Source organism: Cherax quadricarinatus, chromosome 37, assembly GCF_038502225.1.
Source record: "Cherax quadricarinatus isolate ZL_2023a chromosome 37, ASM3850222v1, whole genome shotgun sequence".
Classification (NCBI taxonomy): Eukaryota; Metazoa; Arthropoda; class Malacostraca; order Decapoda; family Parastacidae; genus Cherax; species Cherax quadricarinatus.
Genome location: NC_091328.1, coordinates 21,006,094 through 21,020,977, shown reverse-complemented (window position 1 = coordinate 21,020,977; position 14,884 = coordinate 21,006,094). Strand labels below are relative to the sequence as shown.

Here is a 14,884-nt window from a genome sequence, read left to right as displayed (position 1 = left end):
GGCAATAAAGAAAACCCATAACACCAGGAATGGGGAGAAATTATGGGAGGATTCAAGGGTGGTAGGCGCTCTGTCTTAATACATATATCTGACAGAGATGTAAGCCATAGCTCCGAGTCTTCCTTTGCGGATGACACCCAAATTGCCATGACAGTGACCTCCATCAAAGACACCGCAAGACTCCAAGCGGACATCAACCAAATCTTTAAATGGGCCGCAGAAAACAATGTGAAGTTAAATGAAGAGAAATTTCAACTACTCAGATATAGAAAACTTGAGGAAATTAAAACTTTATAAGAGTATAAAACAAATTCTGATGTGAAGGACTTGGGAATGATAATGTCAGAGAATCTCAACTATGAATCTACCCCATCTGCAAGAATATGATAGGATGGATTATAAGAACCTTCAAACTAGGAATGCGAAGCCTATGATTCTCTTCAAATCGCTTGCTCTCTGTAGGCTGGAATATTGCTGTACACTAACTGCCCCCTTCAAAGCAGGCGAAATTGCTGACCTGGAGTATGTACAGAGAATTTTCACGACACACATAAGTACAATAAAACACCTAAATTACTGGGAACGGTTGAAGACCCTTGATCTGTATTCCCTGGAACACAGGCGAGAAAGATATATCATAATATACACAGAAAATCCTAGAGGGATTGGTACCAAACCTACACACGAAAATCACTCCCTACGAAACCAAAAGACTCGTCATGAGATGGAACATTTCCCCATTGAAAGCAGGGTCGTCACGAGTACACTAAAAGACAACACAGTCAGTGTCGGGGGCCCAAGACTGTTCAGCTGCCTCCCAGTATACATAAGGGGGATTTCCAATACACCCCTGGCTGTCTTCAAGAAGGCGCTGGACAAGCACCTCAAGTCAGTACCTAATTAGCCGGGCTGTGGTTCGTACTTCGGTTTACCTGCGGCCAACAGTAACAGCCTGGTTGAACAAACCCCAATCCACCACCAGGCCTGGTCTCAGACCTGGCCGCGGGAGCGTTAACCCCCGAAACCCTCTCCAGGTATTCTCCAGGTAAGCATGGGAGAACTCAGGGGTGGGAGGAGTCAGAAGTGGGAGAACTCAGGGATGGGAGTAGTCAGAAGTGGGAGGACTCAGGGGTGGGAGTAGTCAGAAGTGGGAGAACTCAGGGGTGGGAGGACATATGGGTAGGAGGAGTCAGGAGTGGGAGGAGTCAGAAGTGGGAGGACATATGGGTGGGAGGAATCGGAAGTGGGAGGAGCCAGAAGTGAGAGAACTCAGGGGTGGGAGGAGCCAGAAGTGGGAGAACTCAGGGGTGGGAGGAGTCAGAAGTGGGAGAACTCAGGGGTGGGAGGAGTCAGAAGTGAGAGAACTCAGGGGTGGGAGGAGTCCTTAATAGGAAGAATCAGGGGTGGAGGAATCCCTGCGTGGGATTAATTCTGTTTAAAGTTATCTTGTATGGGAGAACTCGGGGGTTGAAGGAGTCCGTGGAAGAATACAGTTCGGAAACAGAGGGGAAAGTCTTGCGTGACAGAAGTCTGAATTAGGAGGAGGAGTATATGGCAGTGGAATCAGTCCTGTGTTTAGGAGTCCTGTGGGAGGAGTTACAAGAGGGTACATAAGAGAGGACATAGTGGGTTCCTGTCTCAGCTCACCTGGTCGCCGCCTCAGCACCTTCACTAGTGCTGCCAGTGTTGTGTTTCTCTTGTGTCTCTCTCCGTCACAAGACCAGACTGCAACGCTTGACAGGTAATCTATTTTGATTTCCCAATAAACTTATAGTTGTAGAGGAGTTGCATTTGCCAAATACAGGATTTCCCTAGATTTATCTTCTTGTTTCTGCATTAAAAAATCGCTTCCATTAGTGAAAGCTAATTGCTCTTCCACACTGGGAAACACACTTGTTGTACAGTTTCTTGCTTTTAAATTCCAGAAATTAACCTTCTCTTTCAAATAACACAATTTTCAACCATTTTTGAAGGTAACAACACTGTTTGTGCACTCCTTCCCGCTTAGTATAAAACCTATTTTATTTCAGATTATCTTAAAAGAAAAATTCCCACGAAAAAAATATCAGCAAATCATTTTTTTCTTTCTGTAGGGAATGTGTACGTCATTACCTTGCTTACATATACCCTTGTGTATGTCACTGTCGTACACTCATCCTTGTGTACATCAGTATCATATACTCGACTTTCTTTATGTCAGTGTCTTCTAGACATGTTCTCAAACTTGTGACTGTCACTGTCTTTACATACACTCAGAATTGTATACGTCAGTTTATTCATTAGATACACTGAACCTCACATACACCAGTTACACCTTACACACAACCTTGTGTACGCCAGTGTCTTCGTAACATTCATTCAACCTTGCGTAGGCCAATGACTTACGTACACGTAACCTTGTGACCGTCAGTTTTTACTTACACCACCAATGGCTTAGTCACCTTTACGCTGACATATAACACAACTGTCATTCTTAATGCGCAGATGCGAGGGAAGAAGGCGGGGAGAGAACATACCTTCCTCAGACCTCACTGACAAAATCTACGCTAAAGCACAGGATATATCAGTGATCTGGATCTCTCTACAACCTCCTTCCCTTCCACTGTTGTTATTCAGTGTTCTTCAGTCCCTTCATTCTTGCCGTTCAATGTCCTTCGTGCTCTTCCATTAACATCTATCAGTGTATTCCCTTCACTCTCTTCACTAACTTTATTTCTTGGGGTCATACATCGCCTTGTGAATAAGAGATAATCAATGGAAATAAATGGTATAAAATACCGACACAATGGAAATATAAACACAAATGCAGTATAATGTGATCCTTTATTGACAACGTTTCACCCACACAGTGGGCTTTTTCAAGTCACACACGGATCTACCTGGGGTTGGAAGGTACGAGAGTATTTATAGTCATGTTCAGAATGTTGCATCTGATGATCTACCGGGTGGGGTTATAGAGTCTTGGGTAGCTTGGCAGGGGCATTGGACAAGTTGTAGACCTTCTGCAGTGTTCTATGTTCTTATGTGGGATAGCGATGAAGAAGTTTCTTGGCGAGTGGTTCAGCTATGTTATAGAAGCCATTGTTCTGGTTGAAATTGTTGGTTATAGAGATAAACGATGATTCCAGGATTCTTCTGTATTGAGTGTTGTCTTCTGTGGCTATAAATCTTGAGTTTCTGTAGATAATTAAATGGTTGTGTGAATTGCGATGTTGTACACAGGCATTCCTTGTATCGTCAGTCCTGCTTGCATATTGGTGTTCTGAAATGCGTGTTTGGAGGTCTCTTGATGTTTCGCCCACATATAATTTGTTGCAGTCATTACAAGGGATTATGTATACCCCTGCAGAGGATGGAGGCTTGTCCTGTCTACTGCTGGTGATGTCCTTGATGGTCGTGGTTTTGGTAAAGATGTTGGAAACATGTTTGGCAATGGAGTTGGTGGGGAGGACTATGTATCTCTTCTCGGCAGTGTCTTCTCTGGGTGTGTTGAAGATGTTTAATGCCCGCCGTCTGCAGTCTCTGATGAAGTGACGAGGATAGTGGAGTTTAGAAAATAGAGATACATAGTCCTCCCCACCAACTCCATTGCCAAACATGTTTCCAACATCTTTACCAAAACATCATTCCAAGTATCTACCTCCACAACCACGACCATCAAGGACATCACCAGTAGTAGACAGGACAAGCCTCCATCCTCTGCAGGGGTATACATAATCCCTTGTAATGACTGCAACAAATTATATGTGGGCGAAACATCAAGAGACCTCCAAACACGCATTTCAGAACACCAATATGCAAGCAGGACTGACGATACAAGGAATGCCTGTGTACAACATCGCAATTCACACAACCATTTAATTAACTACAGAAACTCAAGATTTATAGCCACAGAAGACAACACTCAATACAGAAGAATCCTGGAATCATCGCTTATCTCTATAACCAACAATTTCAACCAGAACAATGGCTTCTATAACATAGCTGAACCACTCGCCAAGAAACTTTTTCATCGCTATCCCACATAAGAACATAGAACACTGCAGAAGGTCTACAACTTGTCCAATACCCCTGCCAAGCTACCCAAGACTCTATAACTCCACCCGGTAGATCATCAGATGCAGCATTCTCCACCTGACCTCAACATTCTGAACATGACTATAAATACTCTCGTACCTTCCAACCCCAGGTAGATCCGTGTGTGACTTGAAAAAGCCCACTGTGTGGGTGAAACGTTGTCAATAAAGGATCACATTATACTGCATTTGTGTTTATATTTCCAAGAGATAATCAAGTTCAAAGAAAAAAAAAAGAGGACAGTTCGAATTCTTATGACCAAGAGCCCTTCAGTAATATCCAGGCCCCTCCTTTGAAGTGGTTAACTTTTAAATCTAACCAGTTAACTACAAATGAAATTATAGGGCGTTATACCTGGAGTTTACCTGGAGAGAGTTCCGGGGGTCAACGCCCCCGCGGCCCGGTCTGAGACCAGGCCTCCTGAGTCTCAGGTCTCCTGAGTGTTGTGCGTATCTCTGTACACACGCCGTGAGGTGTCTCGCTCAGTGTGTACACACCTTGAAATGGGTGAGTTTAAGTCTCTTATTCTCAAGCACTTGAATATATTCGATATTAGTATAAAGATAGACATCAAAATGGTATACAAAACCGACAGGTTGTTAGGTAAGACACACATGCAACAGTTAGACAACTTTATTCCGAAACGTTTCGCCTACACAGTAGGCTTCTTCAGTCGAATACAGAAAGTAGGCAGGAACAGTAGAGATGTGAAGACGATGTAATCAGTCCATCACCCTTAAAGTCGTAGAATTTGAGGTTGTCAGTCCCTCGGCCTGGAGAAGTTCAGTTCCATAGTCAGGAACTATCTGAAGATCAAGCGACAGTGCGGAGACTTAAATACTGTCGGAAGGAGAGGTGCAGGGTAGTAGTAGTAGTAGTGTTAGGTAAGACACATATGCAACAGTCAGGTATCTTTATTTCGAAACGTTTCGCCTACACAGTAGGCTTCTTCAGTCGAGTACAGAAAAGTTGATAGAAGCAGAAGATACTTGAAGACGATGTAATCAGTCCATCACCCTTAAAGTTTTGAGGTGGTCAGTCCCTCAGTCTGGAGAAGAGCATTGTTCCGTTGTCTGAAACAATATGAAGTTGAAGTGACAGGATGGAGCCTTTATATAGTGCCAGGAGGTGAGACGGAGGTTGGTTTGGGAGGGCAGGTCCCTCTCAAACCCAGCCGTTCTCACTAGTAGAGGTCGAATTGATGGTCTGTACCAAGATACCCTTGTGTTGCAGTGTCTGACAGAATGAACATTAAAATGGTATAAAATACCGACAGATTGTTAGGTAAGACACATATGCAACAGTCAGGTATCTTTATTTCGAAACGTTTCGCCTACACAGTAGGCTTCTTCAGTCGAGTACAGAAAAGTTGATAGAAGCAATTCGACCTCTACTAGTGAGAACGGCTGGGTTTGAGAGGGACCTGCCCTCCCAAACCAACCTCCGTCTCACCTCCTGACACTATATAAAGGCTCCATCCTGTCACTTCAACTTCATATTGTTTCAGACAACGGAACAATGCTCTTCTCCAGACTGAGGGACTGACCACCTCAAAACTTTAAGGGTGATGGACTGATTACATCGTCTTCAAGTATCTTCTGCTTCTATCAACTTTTCTGTACTCGACTGAAGAAGCCTACTGTGTAGGCGAAACGTTTCGAAATAAAGATACCTGACTGTTGCATATGTGTCTTACCTAACAATCTGTCGGTATTTTATACCATTTTAATGTTCAGTAGTAGTAGTAGTAGTAGTAGTGAGAGGCCACTGAGAGGTCATGTCCCTCTCAGATCCAACACTTCTCACTTGAAAAGCTTGTCCAAGGTGTTTTCTGTACCAAGATGTCACGTGTTGCAGTGTCTGACAAGATGAACATCAAAATGGTATACAAAACCGACAGGTTGTTAGGTAAGACACATATGCAACAGTTAGACAACTTTATTCCGAAACGTTTCGCCTACACAGAAAACACCTTGGACAAGCTTTTCAAGTGAGAAGTGTTGGATCTGAGAGGGACATGACCTCTCAGTGGCCTATCACTACTACTACTACTACTACTACTACTACTACTACTACTACCCTGCACCTCTCCTTCCGACAGTATTTAAGTCTCCGCACTGTCGCTTGATCTTCAGATAGTTCCTGACTATGGAACTGAACTTCTCCAGGCCGAGGGACTGACAACCTCAAATTCTACGACTTTAAGGGTGATGGACTGATTACATCGTCTTCACATCTCTACTGTTCCTGCCTACTTTCTGTATTCGACTGAAGAAGCCTACTGTGTAGGCGAAACGTTTCGGAATAAAGTTGTCTAACTGTTGCATATGTGTCTTACCTAACAACAGTGTAAAGATGGATTTAAAATGTGTCTCGAGAAGTCGACTCTCTTCAAACATAAGGAATTAACTAACCTACAAATGACTTCTTTTAGACGTGGAGTACCATTATTATTAAAGTTGACATTAAACATAAAGTTTTATAACTTTACCTTTCATCCGTTCTCTTTATGTGCTTTAACTTCCATAGTGATAAAAATACTTAATGTACCTCGCAAACACAAGCAAAAGTATATACAAAGAAATATCACAGATAACAGAATTCAAACCCCTTTGGTAGCTTTTCACGAATGTGGCTTAGCTGCTAACGTGAGGCCTTCAACCACTCAGCTACAGGACGTATAACTGCAGAAGGTTAAGTTAAATACAGGAAAGGAATGAGACGTAGTGCAGCTCAAGTGTTTGCAAGGAAGCACAAATAATGAACAGTATTTAGATAATGAAAAGCAACTGATTAATTGATTTCTTAATTTTGAAAAGATAGATCGTGGTGGGGATGACAATGGAGCGTTGCGGTTGGTGTTGCAAATGTATGAAATAGGTGGTAAGTTGCTGAACACTGTTAAAAAGTTTTCATGAATAGAGGAAGCCTGAAGTAATTGTATTGTAGGTGAGACCGTGTATTTTTCTAGTAAAAGTATATCTTAACTGGAATGTGGGATGCCAATGGGGTAATTTAATAGCTTTGTAAATGAGATTTTAAAATAAGTGAATTTTATGTTATAAAAGGTGGAAACTGAAACGCATGTTGTTTATAATGACAGAACATTATAAACAATACGTAGTCAAAGAAAGCTTGGACTTTGGATTGGAAATTAAAAGTACGGAGAAAGTATACAAGTCAGCATATCGTACTACAAAATTTAAATCACAGAATAGATGAGGGAAAGAATGTAACAGGAAAGATAATGAATCTGTGAAGTGTCGAAAAAAATTTAGATGGGCAACAGTGCCAGAGTTTAGCAGTGCCGATGCCATAGTTTTAGCCTGATGTATGATAAATGAATGTTGCAGCAATGAGAAGACTGGCGACCGTGGAAATGTCAACTCTGAGATCAATTATATAGAAGCTAAAGAGTTGAAAAAATAAAAGACAGTGTAGTGGTGGTACTGAGGCATTAATTCACAAGAGCGGAAGCAGACTTGTTCAGATGGCTTGGCGATGTAGAACGAATAGAGCAAGTCAGGTTGAGTAGGTGTATATATCTGCCTTTGATGTTAGGAAGGGTAGGTCATCCTCGATGGGTCAACCTGCCTCTTTAGATCACCGTGCACTGATTCCTGTTTGGCCCCCATCCTTAATGGGTTACCCTACCTAGTGTCCTGTGGCTCGGTTGGCAATGCACTCGCGCACACACTGAGTGTCCGTGATTCAATTCCCGGCATGGGTGGAAACGTTGGACATGTTTCCATACAGCTGCTGTCCCTGTTCACCCAGCAGTAAGTACGGACCTGGGTGTTAGTCGACTGTTGTGACTCGCATCCTGTAGGGCAAGATTAAAGGACCCCAATGGAAACAAAATAGTCCTCGGTGACGCCTCTAAAGAGGAAGTTCGGATGTTAGGCCTCTAAAGAGGCTTAAATATCCGAACAAATCTTATGTTATCCTTCCCTACCTTTGAGGATAAAAAAAAGGCAGCTGTATTAAAAACTATTTAAATTTGCACTGATTTTAAGGATTTATGTTGGTTAATTATTACGATAGTCAAAATATTATTAACAAAGGCCTAGACCAGCATCACTGTAGCTTATCAAAGTCCTGGGATGAAGCGACGAGAGGAGCATCCTGAAAATGTGATGTGACTTATAATTGTCAACTGATTTTCTGAACCTACCTAACCCCCAAATGTTTTGTAAATATTGGCACTTTAATGGAGGAACTACAGTGTTCAAATAACTTTAAAGTTAAATTATGATAACTAAAAAATACTTTAAATATGGTAATTATGTAAGATTAATTGTTGAACTTAATGCGTCAAATTCAAACATCACTTAAACTTGAGTAGCATAATTCGCAGTGGCAATCTTCGCAATACATTTGGAAATAAGAAGACCATAAGAACATAAGAACGAAGGAACACTGCAGAAGGCCTACTGGCCCATGCGAGGCAGGTCCAAGTCTCCTACCGGCTTAAGCCAATGCACCCAACCTAGTCAGGTCAGGTCACATTGACTTAAGGGAGGAACACGGCAACCGACCTGGTAGCACAAGCTATCAGGTCCAACTCACACCCACCCATACCCACTCATGTATTTATCCAACCTATTTTTAAAGCTACACAACGTTCTGGCCTCTATAACTGTACTCGGGAATTTGTTCCACTCATCCACAACTCTATTACCAAACCAGTACTTTCCTATATCCTTCCTGAATCTGAATTTTTCCAACTTAAAACCATTGCTGCGAGTCCTGTCTAGGCTAGATATTTTCAGCACACTATTTACATCCCCTTTATTTATTCCTGTCTTCCATTTATACACCTCAATCATATCCCCCTAATTCTACGTCTTTCTAGAGAGTGCAGATTCAGGGCCCTTATTCTATCCTCATAGGGAAGGTTTCTGATACATGGGATCAACTTTGTCATCCTCCTTTGTACATTTTCCAGAGAATTTATATCCATTCTGTAATACGGTGACCAAAACTGTGCAGCATAATCTAAATGAGGCCTAACCAAGGATGTATAGAGTTGAAGAACAACCTGAGGACTCCTGTTATTTATGCTTCTTGATATGAAGCCAAGGATTCTATTAGCTTTATTGCGAACACTTATGCACTGTTGTCTTGGTTTCAAATTACTGCTAACCAGAACTCCTAAATCTTTTTCGCAATCCGTAATATTAAGATCTACATTATTTAGTTTATATGTGGCATGGTTATTGTCCTGTCCAACATTTAGAACTTTGCATTTGTCTATATTAAACTGCATCTGCCACTTCTCCGACCACTGCATCAGTCTATTCAAATCTTCCTGGAGTGCTCGAATGTCCTCGTCAGAATGAATTCGACGGCCTATTTTGGTGTTATCGGCAAACTTGCCGATGTCGCTCTTTATGCCCTCATCTATGTCGTTTATGTAGATTGTGAACAGCAGGGGACCCAACACTGACCCCTGTGGAACACCGCTCGTGACGCTTCCCCACTCTGATTTCTCCCCATTTATGCAAACTCTCTGCTGCCTATTTGTCAACCATGCCTCTATCCAGGAAAAAATATCTCCTCCTATTCCATGTGCCTTAATTTTCCTCAATAGTCTCTGATGTGGGACCCTGTCAAAAGCCTTACTGAAGTCCATATACACAATATCATATTCATTACCATGATCTACCTCCTCAAATACCTTAGTGAAAAAAGTTAATAAATTCGTAAGGCAGGAACGCCCCTTTGTAAAACCATGCTGACATTCGTTGATTAATTTATGCTTTTCAAGGTGGCTACGAACTGCCTCGGCAATTATTGATTCCATAAATTTTCCCACTATGGAGGTTAGGCTTATTGGTCTATAGTTCGAAGCTAAGGACCTGTCACCTGCTTTGAAAATAGGTATCACATTTGCCATTTTCCACTTATCTGGCACCATGCCAGTTTGTAGTGATATGTTGAAAAGATTAGCCAAAAGTGTGCTAAGCTCCTCTTTACATTCCTTTAGAACCCTTGCATACAGTTCATCAGGGCCTGGGGATTTGTTAGGCAAATAGATAAATTAAAACCTAAGGACCATGTCACTTGTGACCCTAATCGTGCACAGTTTATTATCGTCCTGTTCTACATAATTTATCATTACTGGAATATCGCTGGTATCCTCCTGTGTAAAAACTGAGAGGAAGTATGTGTTAAAAATTCTACACATTTCCTTATCACTGTCAGTGAGCTGACCCGAGGAACTTTTGAGTGGGCCTATCTTGTCCCTGATCTTACTTCTGTATACCTGAAAGAATCCTTTTGGGTTAGTCTTCGATTCTCTTGCAACTTTAACCTCATAATCTCTTTTTGCTTTTCTAATTCCCTTTTTTATTTCTCTCTTTAACTGAATATATCGATTTCTTAATTGCCCCTCTCCTCTTTTGATTTGCCTATATATGCCTCTCTTTTGACCAATCAGATATTTTAATCTATTGTTCATCCATTTAGGATCATTTTTGTTTGATCTGATTTCCCTATTTGGAACATAATTTGACTGAGCAGCTAGAACTATGCCCTGGAAAGCATCATATCGGCAACCATCACCACCTACCTGACCCTTAGTCAGGTCATTCCAGTTCAGCCCACCTAAGTAATTTTTCAGTCCTATGAAATCAGCCAAGCGAAAGTCAGGGACGGAGACTTGATTGTCATTATTAGGGGAATTCCATGATATATTAAAACTGAGTGATTTGTGATCACTTTCCCCAAGCTCATCATTAACCTCAAGATTATTAATTAGTGTTTCCCTACTGGCAAGAAACAAGTCAAGGAGGTTATTTCCTCTAGTTGGCTCTGTCACAAACTGTTTTAAAAAATCCGGTATACACATGTATACCTTGCAAACATATTGATTAGTTTATTAGATTTAAAGCCACAATCACTTGTTCACAAAAGTAAACATGTTGTAATTCACTTTCTTTGCGCACATACAGAGAATTTCACAAAATTAAAATGCGTCGCATTACAGTAAGAGTCTAATGTATGCCTAATATAATTTAAACACCGTCATCGTTATATTTGAAAGGTGGAAGAAACAGAAATAAGTGAAAATTTAGTTTTAGCCAAAAATTTTCTTGAGCCTATAATTCCAGTTAAGAGGATCCAATTTATTTTCTGGTATTAAGACACGTGTAGTAATTTGTCTCTGAGTTCCTCGTAGTCATCGTCGTGAGACACGCAGAAGACAATGTTACAACATTTTCATCTTCATCTCACGACAAAAACAAATGATTGGTCACCAAAACCGCCGCAAACGTTTTAAAGATAATATCAGTAAAGAAATTTCCTCAAGCAGGACCTCAAGTAGTAAAAAAAATTAATTTAATTTAAATATAACTAATACACATTAGTTACGGCTGTGAACATATAAATTCAGTGGTTAAATAATCATGGCTGCTACAGATAAATACGAGGATATGTGAAAAATATATGCTGTTGCATTATATACTGCAGTAGTGATTATATGAGAGGGATATACCGAGAAGGTACAGACCCAGCACTACGGAACCTATCATTTGCCTAACGCAAAAAAAATCCCTTAGGCAAGATATTTTATCCCGAGGACAACAGACATTCAAGTCACTGATCTTAGAAATATGCCAACAGTTAGTTTCTCTCATAATATTTTATGATAGAGTATTCAACATTGTGAGTGAGTTATTCACCTATCGGGGATGTGTGTGTCCTTGAGAAACCTGCTCTTGGGGCGCCTTTGGGCATGCGTGCTGCGATACCTTTCTGCATATTTGCCTCTCTCTCTTACCACAGTGTACCTGTGGACCTGTTTACTTCTCTCCTCACATCTTTTCCTTCCTTTCCATTTACCTTTCACTCTGTTTCTCCTAATCTTCTTGCTTGTCTTTCTTATACCCTGCTTAGTGGAATCCTGTCTGCATGTTACTCTGTTAACTTTCTTTACTACAACACTGCTTGTTTTCTCTTCAGCTTCAATGTATTCCTTTGTCGCTCTTTACCTGCTTGTTTAATCTGGCTGGCATTGTGCCTGATCATTTACCTGTTTGGCGACCTACGCGATCTCTCTTCCTTTCATTCTGTCACACATTTCCAGTTTCCATTCTCCTCTCGTCTTCATGCCACAAATGCAAGTTTGAATTATTTGTTTCTCTCTCTCTCTCTCTCTCTCTCTCTCTCTCTCTCTCTCTCTCTCTCTCTCTCTCTCTCTCTCTCTCTCTCTCTCTCACTCTCTCTGTCTTCCTCCTCCTCCTACTTCTTCTCCTCCCCCTCCTCCTCCTCCTCCTCCTCCTCCTCCTCCTTTTCCTCCTCCTCCTCCTCCTTTTTCTCCTCCTCCTTTTCCTCTTCCTCCTTCGTCTTCTTTTCCCCCCTCCTCCTCTTCGTCTACCTCCTTCTTTTCCTTCTCTTAACACCCAGGCATGAGGTCAGAGGAGGACAGGTTCGCCTGGAGGGGAAAGCTGAAGTGGTCAAACAGGTTTTTTTTTCTTTTGCCGGGTAGCAACTGAGGTTGTGCTCGACTTGAATATTGGTAATGGTGGTGATGGTTGTTGCTGTGGTAGTGGTGATTGTCGCTGTGGTTGCAGAGATGCTGATAACCATGGTGAGATGCGGTAGTGGTTCTGGTGGGGTGGTGATGGAGTGAAGGGTAGTAGCTATTGGAAAAAAGTGGTGGTTGTGGTGTTGGTTAGGTTAGGTAAGGTTTGTCAGGAAACAGACAAGACAATTTGAGCCTTCTTCTAATTAATAAATACCAATGGCGAAAGTTTGAAGCCGATCAGAGGCACTCACGTGAACCGCAAAAAATAAGCCACATACGTCGCATGCCCTGAAGACTGGTTTTCAAGAGATGATGTTGGAATCCCATTTACATCAACATCACAGAAATCACCGTATAGACCTTAATGAAACTCACAAGTTATTCTGCTATATGTGACACATGTTAGAACATACTTATGTTAAAAAATCATTGATTAGTTTTAAATTATGACTAAAATTCAATATTTGTTTTATATTTTAGGACACGTATGCATATGTATTAGTGTATGTACGTATATGTAAGCATACATATGCTTGTGAATATTTAGGCATTTGTCTACGAATACGTGCATATGTATCTGTGCATGCCTCCATGCACGTATGTATGTGCTTATGTATGTGTACTCACCTATTTGAACTCGCCTATTTGTGTTTGCAGGTATATATGTGAATGTATAACTTAATATAATACCAAGCAATCAATCACCGATACTCAGCCAGCAATTCCCGTAGAGTTAACTTAAGACAGATCAGTGTTAAGTGTATATTTTTTTCTATTTTTAGGGGGACTTTTCTCCCGTTTATACCAATTTATTTGGCTATGAACGTCCATATACCAGGTCATACCATTGTTAAAAAGTATATTGTTTTAAATTTAGCTTAATATTTCAAATCACGGAACAGTATGCGCTGGCCAGTGAGTTTTAGGACTTCCCATGGGCTCAAATCCCAGCCGTTCCCCGATTCGTTTACAATACTGTTATTACGATTTCGCGAGTCATAATTGCTTAATATTTATTATTTTTAGCAGAATATAGGTAAAAAAAAATAATATCTCCTAAACAGATACAAGGAATTGAGGAAAAAGTTATGTGGTGTAGGTTTGTAATGTTTTAAAAGTATGCTTAATTTTTCGGTTTGGTAGTTAGGCTTTTAGTGTATTAAAGAGTTTATAGGATAATCCAAAAATGACACATCTCCCTCCAAAAACGAGGCTTTCTCCAGTTATCCAATAATTCTTATCTTTTTAAGTATGTTTGTTAATCGACAAATTTGCACCCACGCTGTCTATATTTATAGGATATCATCTTAGGAGCCAAATGCATCGTTTTTTTTCGTTTGAAGCCGGCCAGGAAATCAAAATCATAATTTATTAAAATTGGCAAACTGGGAATAATGCGGCCCAATAACTATGCATGCATTGCGTTCTGGATAAAAGATAGGAGTGAATAGAGATGAATGGTTTTTGGGACCTGATGAGCTGTTGGAGTGTGAGCAGGGTAATATTTTGTGAAGGGATTCAGGGAAACCGGTTAGCCCGGACTTGAGCCCTGGAGGCGGGAGGCCATTAGTTATCATACAGAAGCCAATGAATTCAAGTTCTTTTTAAAAACATTGCTACCGTGTTGGGAAAGTTACACTTTTACTCGCTAACATTTATCAGGTGCTGTCTTACCTGTAAGGGACATTAGCTATTAATAATGAAACTACAAGATGTATACCCAAGTATATTGAATTTGATTTAATTGGATTCTTTGCACTATTTTACGCATATAACTGAGAGATATTCACTGACACTTGAATTACAATCTTCAAATTCGTGGAAAAAAGATACACCTTTTTTAATATTTGAATCTAAGCAGAATTGCTTTTGAAAGTTAATGGATCCATTCCAGGAAGCATGGAATAGCTTATACACCTTAATGATAGGAATCCTGTGCAAGTTTATATTTGTGTAAAGTCTTTTCTCTGGAACAGTAAACCAGCACTGAAAATTTAAACCTAATCGGTTGGGGCTTTCTCAAGTTATAAAAGAAAGTTTGAAGGAAGAAAAAGATAAAAATCACACCACTTTAATGTACCTCTTCGGGGATATTTAATTAACTAGAAAATTGCTTCTCACTCACCTGGGCCTCCGAGAACTAGATAAAGCCTTGGCTAAAGGATTTACCAGGTCCAATTCTCATCATAATGAGCGTCAAGTATCATCGGTTATGGAGAAAAAAGTAAGATCAGCAGACTTCAAGACATTGTTTCTGCTAGACTAAAGCTAGGC

The 14,884-nt window shown here is 40.7% G+C and overlaps 1 protein-coding gene across 2 annotated transcripts in view; it reads left to right on the top strand.

Moving 5' to 3' along the window:
* Positions 1–1,527: 1,527 nt before the first annotated feature.
* Positions 1,528–14,884, top strand: part of LOC128704014 (leukocyte elastase inhibitor A) — a 29,819-nt gene continuing 16,462 nt past the window's right edge. Inside the window, exon 1 of one of the 2 annotated variants that reach the window (XM_070091937.1) lies at positions 1,528–1,741. The gene's annotated coding sequence lies outside the window, so the exon portion shown is untranslated. The remainder of the gene's footprint in view (positions 1,742–14,884) is intronic. The other variant, XM_070091936.1, reaches the window with a different exon arrangement.